Source organism: Mauremys reevesii, linkage group 1, assembly GCF_016161935.1.
Source record: "Mauremys reevesii isolate NIE-2019 linkage group 1, ASM1616193v1, whole genome shotgun sequence".
Taxonomy (NCBI): Eukaryota; Metazoa; Chordata; order Testudines; family Geoemydidae; genus Mauremys; species Mauremys reevesii.
The window spans coordinates 72,502,988-72,520,869 of NC_052623.1; the positions used below are offsets into that span (position 1 = coordinate 72,502,988).

Sequence of the window (17,882 nt, forward strand, 5' to 3'; positions counted from 1 at the left end):
CTCCTCCGACAGCTCTTTTAAAACTCTTGAAAACTAGTTATTTGGACATGCTGATTTAAAAATATCTAACATTGGTAGCTTCTAACATCCTCCGGCGATACCAATGGATTGGAAAGAGTTATCATAATCATACGATGAGACTATATCATCTGTTTTTCCCCAAATACAGCACAGAAATATTTGGTGAACACTTCTGCCTTTTCTGCATTTTTAGTGACTCAAAATTTTTGCATTTTAAACACTCCTGTGATATTTTCCTGCAGAAAATCCCTTTCTGCAAGTGGCCGTGGACAAACCAGGATTACAATGCCATTGTTTTACAGTCCTCTGCTCATGCGCCTAAATGAGGTTATTCTCTTACAATAGTAAAGCAATACTACACATTACATGCATGAAAAACTAAAGATTCTAGGAAATGTCTGCTGAGGTAATTGTGTTAAGATACTACCAGGACTCGTTGTTTTCAGCATAAATAACATGTGGTGCCAACTACTATTTCATACTCAATAGTTTAATAAATATATTGTGTAGATAGAGTTATTTCCATTTGTATGCTTGGAGGAAGTTTTAATTAAGATGTGTGTTAGACACTGTGCATTTTTTGTTTTATTTGGTATTTATTGTTCTGTACTTTCATTCATATCAATTGTTCCATATTATGGCATTTTAACAAGGATATTAAGTTTTAGGTATCATAGTTTTAATTCAATTGTGTTTGTATGGCCCCAGGCAAAATAAAACTCTCTGATAAAACTACTGCAATTGCACATATACCTCACCACTGCAATCACTACCATCAGAACCTTCCATTCAGACTTGATTTTTTTTTCCTTTCATTAATTTATGAGAAAAATAAAAGTGATTTAACATTTCTTACACATTATATTTGTAACTTTATATCTCCTCCGACTACAAAGTTATTCTGACTTCTTCTAATAAAGCAAGTTACCAGAAGCAAGGATATTTAAGAGCAATTGAAATTCAAGGAACCTGTCAGGGTTCCCCTTCTCTCCAAACAGAGGCACTTGCACAAGGTCTCCTCAAATGACTTTTAAAAACCAATATAGGCATCACATCTTGATTAATCTCCCTTTAGGACAGTATAAAAGAATTTCAACCATTATCCCCAATACTCTCTTCCTAAGACATCACTATCCCGGTCTCTAATTAAAAAAAAAAAAAATCAGCTTTAAGTAATTTTGACTTTTCTTCTTTATTTTTAAATAACTTGACTGTTTGTGGGGGACAATTTCTGGCTTATTTAGTAAATAAAATTGATTTTAAAAAATACTATAAATTTTCCTAAATATTGCAATGCATTTGACAAAATATGTCACAAAATATGTATTTGTTTTATGGATTGAATAATATCTGGTTAAAATGTGGTCTTGGATCTGAAATGGCTAGTTTTAACATTTTAACTGCTACTAAAATCAACATAGTTCTGTTAAAAATCCATCAAAAATGGCAAAAAAATAATCAGAGTGTCTGATAAAGCTACCAATTTAAAGGCTCAATTCTGCAACAGTTGTACAAGCAAAATGTCCACTGGCTTCAATGCCTGAAAGACTGGATTATGTGTGTTTATACATAATAGGTGACTCATTTCCCCACTTCTTATGTAAATCAAAAAAATGACCCACTTAATTTCAAAGTATTTTTTCTCTAGTAGTTTTATTATGCCTAATTTATTCTATGGCGTCTATCTGTGCAGTAACCGAATACCAATAGGAAACATCCTTGCCACAGAGGCAGATGTGGAAAGATTATTCAGTAGACATTCCTCCTATATAATACCTATGTTTATGCCAAAGTCCACACCTCTTAAAGTGTGTATGATTTAAGCATAATTGAAAAGACGTTGAAAAGATGAATTGTGCATACATTAATGAGCACTTAAATACAGCAGAAGTAAGGCTGATGCAATACAATGCAGTTCCTTAAATCTGCATTAAAAACTAGCAGACTCACAACAGATTAAACAGTTCTACAATAGAATTCCTAATGTCAGGGGCAAAATCAACCCATCAGAAATGCAGCCACTTATGCTGTTAGGCTACATTGTAATACATTGTTCAAATGCATTTTTCATAGTACAAGCATGTTTTGGACACTGTACACTTGGTTCTGATTGTGTATGCTTATATACTAATTACTATAAAAACTATAATTTTAAGTCTGTTTCCCAGACATTAAAATGAATTTTTCAGGACAAACTAGTCTTTCCCATGCCTAACCCCAATCTTACAATCACTCCAGTCAAATCCTCTCATTTGTCCTGAACTCCTTAATTCTGCTCCTCAGAAGCAACATCCTTCACTGAACAAGCTGTGAAGGGGTAAGAAGATTGCTAGGTAACCTCCAATTGTGCTAGCTCTGCAATGCATTTCATCTTCGCTACAAGGTCTATTCACTGATTAGTTCCGAGAACAAGCTCCATGCTTCTCTCCATTCTATCTCCTAACAAACAAAAGTAATAAACAGAGAGAACAAACTGTTTTAGGAACCATGTAGTACTTAATCTCATATGTAAAAATGTATTGTGCATTAAGCAAACCACACCCCACATTTACTTTGGATATTTCCTGCAAAAGTAGGTCTGATGTTAAAATGCATAAATCTGCAGTTTCACTCCTTAATCTCTTTCTCCTGTTGAAATAGTGACTTGATAGATATGCAAGGTACAAGTTTCCTCAGCAGTTAACAAAGAATGTCATACTACTCTTTCATTGTCTCCGCATCAACACCCAGCCTCCAAAATATTCATCAGTTTGTACAGTTTTCGTATGGTTTATTTGGTGAGGGCACAGACAGAAGAACAGATTACAATGCTATAGTGTACACTATCACCGAGTGGCTAGACTAAGTGATATGATTACACAGGTGCAACGTATTTATTTTCATTTTTTTTAAAGGCAGCTTTGTAATATATAGCTGTGTATTCATTACGGTATCTGTGTGCCTATACACTATCCCATAGCCAGACTTTGTCTAGCTGGTTTACAAGATCCCTCTCTATGATCCCTGGCATATGAGACAAAGTCAGGAGGAGGAGGGGCAGTGCAAATCCCCACCATACTTAATGTGGGCTATGCCTTAAAGGCACAAATTATCTTTCATATAATAATGTTCATATTAAGAATTAAAATCCCATTGAAATTGTATTAGCCTACCATTCGTTGTTTTTGAGCAGCTTAGAATTTAATCAGAAAATTCCTTCCAGGCTGAAAGTAGGTAAAGAGTCTCTGCCCAGAAGCAGGGAGGGTTTATTTAAATCAGCAAGAAACCCTGATTTAAATCATGAATTTTAATTGTGTTTTCCATTTGTTAATTTCCTAAAGAAAGGTTGATTCTCACTGGTTGGTACCCATTAAAATTAATGCATTATATAGCTTAACTTAATTCTGATACTTATTTTTACAACTATGTTAGAAGATGGTGAATGATGCATTTGTTATTTACTAGATGATTATTAATTTGTGATTTGTGTCAAGGTCTATTTTGCAGGAAATTCAAATAAATTAAAATGCACAAAACCAGCATTTTTTATTAAATAAAACTACTTTAAATGTGTTGGATACCCAAAAAACATTCTTCAAAAATGTTCTACATTGAAAACTAACCAATTTTTTAGTAAACAAGAGAAGTATCTGTAATTTAGTCAACTGAACTGTTTCTGGTCACCAAGTTCTTAAAGATTTTAGAACTAGCAGATATCATCTCACACCGTTTTTTCATTCATAAGTTGGAAGAGAAAAACAAGCTTTTCTTCTTTTGCAACTCCCAATTGGTTTCTTAACTTTGAATGACCTAGTCATTGAACTGAACCAGATGAATAAACTGAAATGAAGAAAATATTTTCTTCGCACCTGCAGAAGAGGCTATTGTTGTCAAAACCTGGTATAGCATTTCAACAGACTCTGATTCCAGGTGCTTAGCCCACTGATTTCCACCAGTTGAGTGGCCTCTCTTTAAAATTTGGCAGTGAAATGTACTAAATATTACTTTTTGTGTTTAATTTAAATTATTTTAATAGATTGCAATAAATTTAATCCTTAACATAGGTTGTCAATTGCTATTTTAAATAGATTTTTTTTAAAATAAACCTGTATTTAATTTCAATAAAAATCAGATTTCAAGCAAACATGCTTTTTAAAAAAATCCACCTACCGAAAACTTTTTTTGTTTATTTGTTTGGGGATTTTGAGGAGCATGGTCTAATTAGGTCTCCCTTATGGACATCTCTCCAGTATAAAAACATCACATTTGTTAAAGGAGCTGCAACCTCTTCTTTATTGACCACTTAAAGTTTCCTTAACAGTATGGTTATGCACATCCTGAAAGTGCATGCTGAATAATAGCGTGACTCTCCAATGGACTGCTCAACCATTTGCCTCCTTTGTTGCAGAAGTTGGAAAATATGTAGTGAATCAGTCCAGGGATCTGCAAGAAAAAATAATTTGGTCTCATGGTTTAAGCAGCTGAATTGGCAACCTGGTGAACTGGATTGTATGTGTGTCTCTTTGCCACAGAATTCCTTTATAATGCTGGGCTTGTCACACTTTTTTTTTTTTTCCTCCTCTTCTTTCCCCAGAGGTGGCCACTAATGCATGCTCCTCATTTTCTGGGTGCCCAGTTTGAGACTATGAAGACTGATCTACAGAAGGACTGAGCAGTAACAACTACAACTGAAATAAACAGGTGCTTGAAACATGTTACAAAATTTAAATTATATTTCATATGTTTTATGTAATATATAAAATGTACTATAAGTATTTTATATATTGCTATAAAAATGTGCTCTGAAAAAAACAGTTCCTATCTATTTTATGTATTTATATGACCACCATTACCACAGTAGCTGAATGCCTCACAATCCTCAATGTATTTTTCCCCTCACAAGACCTATGTGACGTAGGGCTAGTACTATTATCTCATTTTGCATGCGAGGCAGCTAGACCTGCATATAAAAACTGAACACAAAAATTATGGTTTCAGAAGTCTACTCTAAGTTAAAGTCTAACCTTTCAACTTAGATTTTGTGTGTTAACAAATGCTGTTCAAAGTTGAGCTGCTGAGTAGTAAAATATTTAGGGAAGTTATAACCACCTGTTTGTAAAACAGAAACTATCTCCCTATGCCCATGTATGAATGAATATATATTTGTGTTGTCCAATTATTTCAGTTACAACATTTTGATGATTTTTAAATTGAAGGATGGTTGAGATAATGCCTGTGGATTGACCCATCACTCCAAATGTCTCAAAGTACTTAGGGAACTGACTAGTTGGGTATATTTTTAAATCTCTTGATTTTCCAAGCCTGAAGTCTCTGGAATCAGGAAGGTGACCTCATCATACTCCATTTTGTGATGGCAGTATTTCCTATTCTGATCTGTCAAGAAGCTATTAAGAGGAGTTCCAAAGGGGGGAAAACACAGCCAGGCTACTGTCTTCAAAAACTGAACAAAAAGAAAGAAGCCTTACTGCTGGCTTCAAACAATAGCTTGCTTGTGTATAATGACTTGCTGGCTCTGTCTGTACAATGCTACCATTCCTGACCAACAGGGCTGTGCTTCCTTCACCTCCTCTTTGGCCACTAAGAGGTAGGAATCCAGCAACTTGCAACACCTAAGAGTCAATATCTGCCAACAAGTAACCTCTAGCCAGTCTGGAAGTTAAACACTGGAGCCAATAAGAGTGCTTGCTAATTTTTTCAACCATATACCAGCTTCCCAAAGCTGAATTAAACCCCAAAAGTTGCAACAACTAACCTACATAAGAAAGAAACTTCTGGGGTTTGCTTTGTTTCCAAGTCTTTATTACTGGAAGGATGCCTCTACCTCAGCAGTCTTGTGCTTGTTTTTACCTTCAGTAGATGACTGGTAGTGAGTGAGTGAATGCATGGAGGAGTATGTATAAAGAGAACCACATAATTTGAGAATGATGCTAAAGATTTATTCCATAAATACCTAAAACAGCCCTAAAATAAATCACCTTGCTGTCTAAAAGATCACACATTCATATATTTCATGGGTTAGGAATAGTGTGTTTAATCCTGATAAAACATGTTATTTTTACCTCAATTTGTCACTGGAATAGTAAATGTAACAAGCTGTGTCATCCTGAATTGTATTGGAATATTTCATTGTAACGCTGTTAGGTGGGAAGAGATGGGCTATTACCTAGCCACTAATAATTTGAGTAAACTAACTTAATCTGGCAACAGAGCTATTGTCTCAATTTGGGAATGATTTGACCCATCCTGTATCAGCTGTTTGGCTGGAGCCTAAATATAATGGTTGGCACTGAGATTGATAATCCTTGTCTTACTACCCTTTTTGATAGCAAAACAATGGCACAGACTTCCCAAATTATTACATACAGCAGGGGTTGGCAACGTCTGGCGGGCGGCTCGCCGGGGGCCAGTTTGTTTTCCTGCCACATCGGCAGGTTCGGCTGATCGCGGCTCCCACTGGCTGCGGTTTGCCGTCCCAGGGCAATGGGGGCTGTGGGAAGTGGCACGAGCCGAGGGATGTGCTAGCTGCGGTTTGCCGCCTCCCCCATTGGCCTGGGACGGCGGCAGGAAAACAAACTGGCCCGGCCCATCAGGGTGCTTATCCTGGCGAGCCGCCCGCCAGAGGTTGTCGATCCCTGACATACAGCTTACCCAAGTTTATTTTACCTCTGTATTTGACACTGGTATGACAGCTACTGAAAAATGGTGTTCAGTTCTTGTGCTCACAATTCAAGAAGGATGTTCATAAATTGGAGAGAGTGTTCAGAGAAGAGCCACAAAAATGATAACAGGATTATAACACATGCCTTATAGTAATAGACTCAAGGAACTCAATCTATTTAGTTTAACAAAGAGAAGGTTAAACATGGGGACAAATATTTGAAAACGGGTTCTTCAATTTGGCAGACAGAAGTATAACATGAGCCTGTGGCTGGAAGTTGAAGCTAGAAAAAGTCAGACTGGAAATAAGGTGTACATTTTGAACAGGGAGGGTAATTAACCATTGGAACAATTTACCAAGTGTTATGAGGGATTCTCCATCACTGGCAATTTTTAATCAAGGTTGGGTGTTTTTCTAAGATCCATGCTCTAGAAATTATTTTGGGGAAGTTCTATGGCCTCTATTATACAGGATGTTGGAATGATCCCTTCTGGCTTTGCAATCTATGATTCTTCAAATATTTTCATTTCAGTTTATTCAAGTAGTTCATTTCAAATTTAGAAACCAATTGGGAGTTGTTAAAATAAGAAAAATGGGCTGAGAGAGGATGAACTATACCAATTCCTAAATATTAAAAGACTCAATGACCAGAAACCAATCAGTTCAGTTAACTAACTATAATTAATACTTCCTGTGTTAGATAAATCAGTTAGCTTTAAATGCAAAGCATGTTTTAATAAACTTTTTTATCCTAAAAATTTAAGGTGTTCAACTTATAAATACACTGTTTTGGTGCATTTTAACTGAATTCCAGTTACCATCCAAATGCAGCTTCATATAATTCCCAATAAAATCTTACCCATCTAATAAATAAGAAACGTATCATTCACCATTTTCTAACACAATAAAAAACGTAAAGATTAAGGATCTGAATATGTCAAACTATATCATGTATGTCAAACTATATAATTGCTTGAATAAATGTCTACAGATAAAGTGCATCTTCCTCATTAGCAAAAATTCACGACTTTTCCTGCAGCACAGAAAGGCTGTGGGGAGACAGTGGGACACTACACTGCTAAAAATAGCACTGTAGAGACGGAGACACAACTTGGGTGAGTCAAGAGCTATGTAGGGTACATAATTGCATACATGACCATACCTTTCTGGCATTGTCTTTACTCATCTAACCATGCCACACTGGATACATTGCTATTTACTAGGGTTGTCAAGCGATGAAAAAACAAGAGAAATAGTATTTTTCAATTTACCTAATTCAAGAACGGTAATGCAATCTCTTTATCATGAAAGTTTAACTTACAAATGTAGAATTATGTACCAAAAAAACTGCTTTCAAAAATAAAACAATGTAAAATTTAGAGCCTGCAAGTTCACTCAGTCTTACTTCTTATTAATCCACTCACTCAGACAAACAAGTTGGTTTACATTTGCAGGAGATGATACTGCCCAGTTCTTGTTTACAATGTCACCTGAAAGTGAGAACTGCTGTTCGCATGGCACCGTTGTGGTCGGTGTTTCAAGATATTTATGTGCCAGATGCGCTAAAGATTCATATGTTCCTTCATGCTACAACCAACATTCCAGGGGACATGCGTCCATGCTGATGACAGGTTCAGCTCGATAACGGTCCAGAACAGTGCGGCCCCTGAATTTGCTGTTACACTCTCAATCACAAATTTTTTCGGTGCATTAGTCCATGGTTATGCAAAGTATAATTAATATTTCTAACTATATTGTGTTTAATTTTGCATAAATTATGCCCAATGTGTTTCTCCCATTAACGCACGTCCAAAAGCAACTCGACATATTTCAAACAGATGCCTCCTCCTTTACAGTGTTGCAGCACACATTCAATTAAAAAAAAAAAAGCTGCCTTTGCCACAGCCATCCGGATGGGGCATTTTTGTCAACAAAAAATGTGTTATGCTATGTTACTAATAAAGCCAAAAGCCACAACTGGCTTGTATATGCACTGGTTTCTGCTCTAATATGTTTATTCTTGCTATATTGCTATTTGTGTAGGAGGCCAATGCTAACACTAGCCACAGTGTCGGAGGGCTGGTGGAAACCTAATGTTGATTTGGGGTTAAGGGGGGGAAATATCACAGTCACAGTAAAATTGCCCTCCCCGGGTAGGCACCAGCATTGTATATTGCTAATGCTTGTAAATACACTAAACATTTTTTAAAGGGTTAAAGTAAAAAAATCCTTTGCAGGTTGCAAAAGGCCAAAGAGGGGAGGTGAAGGAAAAAGAAAAAAAAAACGGGCTAACAACAATTCAGCTAGGCTCAAAAATAAGAAGCAAAACTGCCACTCAAGGCCAACACACACACAACCAAGTTCCTTGCTGCCAAGCAGCCAAAAGCCTGTAAAAAAGAAAAACTAAATCAAACAGACTTGGGGAGGGGGGGGGAAGAGTGCAAAACAAACGAACAAACAAAAATCAAAGGCCAGCAAGTTAAGCAACAACAGTCTCGCAAATCCTAAAGCCAGTGTGTTTTAAAAACTGCAGAAGGCCGGTTCAGACTGGTACAAAAGCACAAAAAACAAAGGTCCCTAAACAAAAGCACCCCCGGAAGAACCCTCCCAAAAGTTAAAGCAAGTTAAAAATCAACAGCAAACCCTAGATGGCCTGTGCACAGGACAGAACTCTCATCTACCCTTCCCCCTCTTCTTCTTACATTACGCCGAGGCTTGGCCAGCCTTGGGTTGTGCGTGTGTGAGTATGAAAGTGGGTTAGGGCTCAGGGCACTAATGCTTTCTTCCTTCCTTTAAATAATGTCGAAAGCACCCCACACTCACCACTGTAATTTTACCAATAAAGCTTTAAAATTTAGTCACTTGGTGTGCTCCTTCATCTCCTCCCCTAACAATCCTGTGGCCTCAGCCTAATCACCTAACGCCTCAGGCAATTTAATAACTTAAATCTGTCACAACATGTTCATTTTAATTATCTGAGTCAGATGCCACCAGCAGAAGGTTGATTTTCTTTTTTGGTGGTTTGGGTCCTGTAGTTTCTGCATCGGGGTGTTGCTCTTTTAAGACTTCTGAAAGCATGCTCCACACCTCATCCTTCTCAGATTTTGGAAGGCACTTCAGATTCTTAAAGCTTGGGTTAAGTGCTGTAGCTATCTTTAGAAATCACACATTGGTACCTTCATTGTGTTTTGTCAAAACTGCAGTGAAAGTGTTCTTAAAATGAACAACATGTGATGGGTCATCATCCAAGATTGCTATAACGTAAAATATATGGCAGAATGTGGGTAAAACAGAAGGGGACAAACAATTCTCCCCCAAGGAGTTCAGTCACAAATTTAATTAACACCTTTTTTTTTTTTTTTTTTTAAGAGAAAGTGTCATCAGCATGGAAGCATGTACTCTGGAATGGTGGCTGAAGTATGAAGGGGCATATGAATGTTTAGCATATCTGGCACGTAAATACCTTGCAATGCCAGCTACAAAAGAATGCAGCATTATCTCCTGTAAGTATAAACAAACTTGTTTGTCTTAGTGATTGGCTGAACAAGAAGTAGGAGTGAGTGGACCTGTAGGCTCTGAAGTTTTACATTGTTTTGTTTTTGAATGCAGTTATGTAACAAAAACAATAAAAAATAAAAATCTACATTTGTAAATTGCACTTTCACAATGAAAAGATTGCACTATAGCATTTGTATGAGGTTAATTGAAAAATACTATTTCCTTTATCACTTTTACAGTGCAAATATTTGTAATAAAAATATACACTGATTTCAATTACAAAACAGAATACAATATATATGAAAATGTAGAAAAACATCCAAAATATTTAATAAATTTCAATTGGTAGTTTATTGTTTAACAGTGGGATTAAAACTGTGATTAATAGCAATTAATATTTTTAATCACAATTAATTTTTTGAGTTAATCACAGGAGTTAATGGCGATTAATCGACAGACCTAGTATTTACACATGTGCTAGAATGACTACATGTATATGTACACTACACATAGCTGAAATAAATGTGCATTTTAGTTTTACTTTAAGGCCATTTTTTTCTTTAAAAGTATCAACTATGTCATATCTTAACATTTCAATTTCTTTGCTTTTGACCAGCTTCCTCTTTTTGTTTTGAGGGGTTCTTTTTAAGGCCCGTTTTCTGAGTTTTCTGTTACCATGCTAGGTTTTGGTACCTTTCATCTCTTAAGAATGTTGAAGTTAATTATATATTGTGGTGACTACTACTTTGTGGCCCAACTAGAGATACTTCTTGGACTAAATTTTGAACGTTATTTAGGAGTAAGATGAGAACAGCTTCTCCTCTCATATGATTTAGAATAAGCAGTCCCAAGAAGTAAAGAAAGTGTCAAGAAATGGCTTCTTTAAACCATATCACAGTAAGACAAATTTCAAATCATCTATGGGGAGCTCAAGTCCCCAGTTATTTCTGTTTTATGACACTTTGTTGCTTCTTTGATTTCTCTCAACATTGTGCACTCAATATATTTTTACTGACCTACAGTACAATAGCATAAGTCTACTAGTATGTTTGACAACACCACACCTTTAATCCTGTGTGTGTGGTGAGAGGTTGTCCAGCTTGCTGCAGGAAGTGGAGGTTTGGGCAGGACATGCTGTGGACATCATGCTAGACACTCCTTTCTAGGGGTCTGGGAAATAATTTTTCCCTCACCTCCTCATTGGACTAGGCGGAGTGTGTTTGTGTGGGTGGGTGTTTCGCCTGCCCCACAGCGTGTTCAAGGAGGGCTTTGTTATGGTGAGTAAGGGAGGGAGTTAAGCTACGATGTCAATTTCTTATCTAAATGTGGGGTGGATGTCCAGTGCAGATACTCCATATCAAAGGTATACAGTGACCGGAAAAATGGCTTGGTAAAGGTGTTGGTAATAGGAGCGGAACAGGGTGGGAGTGGGTTTCTGGGATCCTATGACTGGTACAGCAGGGAGCCAACTCCCCTTTCTTATAGCCCACCTTAACCCTCCTATGAGGGGCGGGGGGAGGGGGGGGGTAAAATGGTATGGTCCTAATCTGCCGGGTAATCCCAGACATCTAATAATAAAGTTGCAGCCTGATTAAAACCATATCAAATATCCCCTGTACTTCGGTATAGCTGGACAATGCATTCGTATAGTTTGCAATCCATACCAATTCAGCTGTGTGGACCTCACTATGTAGAAGTTTTATCTAATAGATTTCATAGAATCTTTAGGCTATAATGCTACTCCCCTATTTCTGACTAATACCTGGCTGAAGAAATGACATATTAAGAGTATCCCATTGATATCTGTAATTCCACCATGTTTCAGTGATATCTGTAACATCAAGATACTCTTGTCCGGTTAGATATTCAAGTTGACACATTTTTGCTTTCAAGCAACTCTCATTTAATGTAGACATTTATAGTTTTTATCTCTAACCGTGTGCCTAACACTTAGAACATTTCTACATAAGGGGTTTGTACTACGCTTATCTTTGAGTTATCTATAAAGTTATTTAACACTTTGTGACAAAGTGATGTTAATCACTATCATTTAGTTAACACTTCAATTATTTCTTCCTCAGAATCTAAATTTCTTGTATTTATGTCAGACATTTCAGTACATTAATATTCTCCTTAATCTTTATCTTTTCTTTCAGGTCATCTGTCATCTATGTTTTAACAGTAATACGGGAAGTACCTGACAGATCATTTGAATTAAAGCTCCCATTTCCGTTCCCTATCTAGGTTCAAGTCTGAGGTACAGTATCTTCAGTACTGTGCAAAAGACTATGCTTTATTTGTGAAGCAGCATATTTCAGTATGCCAATCAAAATTTCTCTTTTGCAACCATATTGAAATGTAATATCATACCTAATTTGCTGTCCTCTACTAGCACTACTTCCTTTTCCACATTACCTTTTTCCAGGTTTGTCTTTCCCATTAAATATCTGTGTTTTCGGTTCTTTTTCGTTTGATTTATTAGCTTGTATATTTCCAGGTTGAATACACAATTCTGCCAATAATACTCACTTGTTTAAGACTCTTGTGTTGTTTCTTCAGTCTCATTAGTGTTTCAAATACCACTCAATTTATTACAGATGAACTAGCTATTTAGTTTCATGCTATTAATCATACCATTATATATAGCTAAGCCTATCATGGATCTCTGGTTTCTGACACTTTCCCTCAACTTAATATAGTACATTTCATTAGTAGTATATAGGCCAGTTGCTTTTCAATACACATGAAAAGCAACCGGCATGAAAGGGTCCAGTGGTCCGCCCTTGACTTAGGGACTTAAATTAGCCTGCCCACAATACCTTGAAGAAGTATCAAGACTAAAAGAAGAGTCTTTCAGCAGGAATAAAAATTGTAGGCAACTCTCAGTGGACACAGTCATTCAATAGTGAATATGATTCCTTGATACACTGGAAATGGATTAGGAGACGGCAACTCCTTAAAAATAGGGGAATGGGTTTGGTGCTCCTAATGATTGGTACAGCATGGAGACAACCACTCTTCCCCACTCCTTAACTTTCAGACAAGAGAGAACAGTGGGGTCTCAGCAACAGTGCTGGAATCAGGTTTATGGGGCGAGGAGGAGATGGCAGCCCCTACCAGGTAGAATGGATTACAACAGGAAGGATGACCTGCTCTGGATGATTTATTGATAGTCCCCAGATATGTTATTTAATAAAGCTGTAGCTTAGTTAAACGTCATTCCTGGTGTTTTGTCTTTCTTCCTCTGGAGTCCAGGGCAAAGATAGAATCTGTGTATTGTAATAACTAAACGTGCCCCACCTTCTAGGTGTCACCAGCAAAGAATTTCATTTTCAATCACTTATTTAAAAGACCTTTAGAAAAACATAACTGTTATATCCAGAAAGCAGAACATATCTATAAAGACTTCTAAACATATCTATAAAGACTAGTTGAAACACTAAAACATAAACCTTGAAAGAAGGCTATCTGAGATATGACAAGTCCAAAATTGCCTATAGCAGTGGTTCTCAAACTGTGGGTCAGGACCCCAAGTGGGTCGTGACCCCATTTTAATGGGGTTACCAGGGCTGGCTTAGACCTGCAGGTGCTTGGAGCCAAAGCCCAAGCCGAAGGGATTCAACCCTTTTGGGTGGTGGGGCTCAGGTTACAGGCTCCCTGGCTGGGCTGAAGCCTTTAGGTTTCAGTTTGACCCCTTCCCTGCACGAGGGAAGCTTGTGTTTTGCCCCCAGGCAGTGGGTTTCAGGTGGGCTCAGGCTTTGGTCCCCCCTCCTGAGGTCATGTAGTAATTTTTGTTGTCAGAAGGGAGTTGCAGTGCAATGACGTTTGAGAACCCCTGGCCAACAGCAAATGATTTGTGCTTTCCTTTTCAAATGAAACCCATTAAGTAGGCTGTGCTATAAAATGTGAATACTGCTCAACAAATCCAACCATATTAGATATTTGAAAACAAATGAGATTTATATTACTGAACTAAATCATCTGCTGTTTTTAAGCATTATCTATTTGAGCAAGATTATTTGGTTTTAAATATAAAGAAGAAGAAAATACATGCAAATTACTGATACATTTTACACTACTATTGATACACAATATTGGGAACTAATAATGGGATCTCATGCATGTTAAACTTTTTCTTCAAGTTCTTCAGCAAAACTGGTTTCAAGTTGTCATAAAGAGATAGTTAAGGGTTAATGCCTCTTTTACCTGTAAAGGGTTAAGAAGTTCACCTAGCCTAGCTGACACCTGACCAGAGGAACCAATGGGGGGATAAGATGTTTCAAAAGGAAGGAGGGAAGTTTCCTTTGTTTAGAGTCAGTTTCAGCCAGAGTGGAAAAGATCAAAGAATCAGCCTCTTATCAGAGTAGTGAGTATTAAGGAAGGAAATAAATAGGTTTATGTTTATTTTCTTTTTGTAACTTGTTTTGGCATTAGGGGGATAATCAAATAGGGTATTCTTGTGTGTACTAAGCTTTTTGCCCAGGGGAACATCCTGTGTTTTTAATCTGTTGTCTGTGAGATCAGCTTGTATGCTATCTCCCAGAGGTTTTTTCTTTTACCTTTCTTTTCTTTAATTAAAAACCTTCTTTTTAAGAACCTGATTGATTTCTTCTTGTTTTTAGATCCAAGGGGATTGGATCTGGACTCACCAGGGATTGGTGGGGGAAAAAGGGAGGGGGGGGAAATGAGTAATTCTTCCTTGTTTTAAGATCCAAGAGGTTTGGATCGGTGTTCACTAGGGAATTGGTGGAGGAGTCTCTCAAGGCTATCCAGAGAGGGGAAGGTATTTGGGGGGGGGGGGGCAAGGGGGAAAGAGAGTTTTCCAAATGACTCAAATATTTGGATGGTGGCAGCATACTGATCTAAGCTGGTAATTAAGTTTAAGGTTTCTCATGCAGGTCCCCACATCTGTACTCTAAAATTCAGAGAGGGGGTGGAACCTATGACACAAGTCATAACAGGATAATTGGAACATCTTACTAAATGTTTAAAATGCTAATATAGCAAAACAAATATGTACAGTGTAATCTGGAGATAGGTTTAACATTAAAACCTCTGCTAATAATTTCATGCTAATTAAGATCATCTGCCCTGACGGTCAGTAAAACCTTAGTCCTTTCCAGAGCTCTACCACATTAGAATCGCATGATGTTATGTGGCTACCTGCTTTAAAAAGCAGTATAATAAGCAGTCCTTTTGGTGGCTAGTAATAAGTTTTACAGCATACATGTCTCAAAGCCTGGTCATAACTTATTCAATATAAAAGAAAAAAGTTAGGATATTAACTTAGGAAAAATAAATCTCAGTAAGTCAATGAAATGGAAAGTACTAAATATAGTAATCAAAGATTCAACTGATCTAGATTTTAGGAAGCATAAATACACTTTGCCGAATATTTGAGCAACAGAATATAGCATTCAATATAACTTCAGCTCAAGAGCAACATCATGGAGCTAAACTAGAATATACAATAGAACAGATTTAACAGCATGTATAGAACACTTCAAGGATGTATGCAGGAAAAAAAAGAAAACAGTAGTATCTGATAATATTTAAGTTGCAAGACAGCAGGATGGAGTAAGTGAAGGGGGGGGGGGACAAGAAAATAAAGTATTTTATCTCCAGAAAAGCCAAAAGTCTGCAATGGAAGATAAGAGTAATACAAGATTAACACAATACTGACTGCAATAAGAATAGCTAACATAAAAGGATAAAATGAGTTAAGAGGATAATTGCAGAAATAATTGCACAAAAGCAATGTAAACAGTCACAAAAACAATCCCAAACAATAACGAACAACCTGAAATGGAACCTGAAATGTTTACTACTGTACCCTCTATGTCTATAAGGCTACAAACAGAAGTTGATTAACACAAGCTGAAGCTAGACATATAATATTGTAGCTGTCATATCATAAGTAATCTTAGTGAGTGTCTTCTCTAGCTGTTTCTTTTAGGGTAACAGATCTTTAATTGTGAATGTAAATCCAGGAAAAAATGTAAAAAACTATAAAAGTTTTATGAACCACAAAAGCAGTAATTATCTGTTTAGCCACTGCTTAGAAGGCATGTAACATTTTTTTGGTCTTTTGCTTTCAAGTACAAGATCAAAACAAATTAATACAGAAATTCTAAGGGTTTAACCCACTAAATACTCAAAATAATGTGCCTGAAGAGGGCAGCAGGCTAAAAGATGAACTCAAGAGTTATGTACTACATTCATGTTTTATTGAGCTCTTCTCTCACTCATTTCAAGACACTTGATGCCTTTTTCTTCAGGGAAAAAGTGGCAAATATGATGATGCATATTTGGCTGAACAAAAGTTCCTACAAAAATGAGCTGGAAAATCTGAGCTTACTGCCCAGGAAGAGTAAACCAAAGCAGTGGAAGCGGATTAGTTTAATGGAAATTCAAGGGCTTATATGAAGGGAATCAGAAATTCAATGGACATTTTACACTCAAAGACAAATAAGTGACTAATCTGAAACTGAAAAAAACTTACAGTTTTCAAAAAAAATGAATAAGAAATTGATGATGTGAAAGATAGGGTACGCTTCCCTGAGAACACTTCTTGTTTTAAAATAGATCTATTAACCAGCTGACGGACAAAACAGCACAAGAAAGCACTGAATCACTTCCAGCAAAGGGTTTCTCAGAAGAGTATATTGGAAAATTGAGACAAGGTAAAGACCATTCCTTACCTGTGTTGTAACTGCTGTACTTTGAGATGTGCGTGTGGATGTATAGTCCACTCAGGCATGCACTAATCCTGCACCCTGAAACCAGAAAACCTGGCTTAGCAGCACTCATTGTGGTAGTGCTCATGCCCTCTGGCCCTAGTAACCCACCCCTCAACCCCTATCTGTTCATTCACACTGCAATCCAAGGCTGGAGACTCTGATGCAGAGGGTTGGAGGCCAGCCATGGAATACATGCCTGTACCCACATCTCGCAGAACAACCGTTACAGAACAGGTGAGGAACCATCTTTTCTCCTTCAAGTGGTTGCAGGCATGTATTCCACTAAGGTGACTCACAAACAGTTCAGGTAGGTGGTTGGGCTTGGACTCTACTTAACAATGACTTCCAGAACTGCCTTCCAACAGTTTGCTTTACTTGTGGTAATAACATAGTGTTTGGTAAAAATATGCATGGAAGACCATGTAGCAGCTCTGCAAATATCCAATATGAAACATCACTGAAAAAAATGTGACAGATGTCACATGTGCTCTCATTGAATGACCCCATAATATCTGTGGGGTCATAGTCTGAGCTACTCCATACAGGAGATATCCGTCTGGAAATCATCTGTGAGGAGACCGGCTGACCTTTTATCTGATTGGCATAGTAGTCAAGGTAATGAACAAAATGGTTTAGACCTTTCCAGATAGAACACCAAGCATTACCTCACATCTAACGTACAGAGATGCTGCTTGTCCGCATATGAGTGCAGCTTAGGAAAGAATACAGGCAATTAAATAACCTGCTTAAGGTGAAACAACTTTGGACAAAATCTTTAGATGTGGTCTTAATGACACTGAAGAACTGAGTATATGAAGATTCTATCATTAAGGCTAATTTACTGACTTCTTGCAGATGTTACAGCCACATGAAAGGTTGCATTTCAGGAGAGGAGAGATAATGAACAGGTAGCTATCGGCTCAAATGGAAGACACATGAGGGCGGCCAGTACAGTATTATTATCC

The 17,882-nt window shown here is 37.2% G+C and overlaps 1 protein-coding gene across 4 annotated transcripts in view; it reads right to left on the minus strand.

Moving 5' to 3' along the window:
* DIAPH3 (diaphanous related formin 3) overlaps positions 1–17,882 on the minus strand; it is a 481,747-nt gene that overhangs the window by 209,807 nt on the left and 254,058 nt on the right. The gene's annotated exons all lie outside the window — the stretch shown is intronic.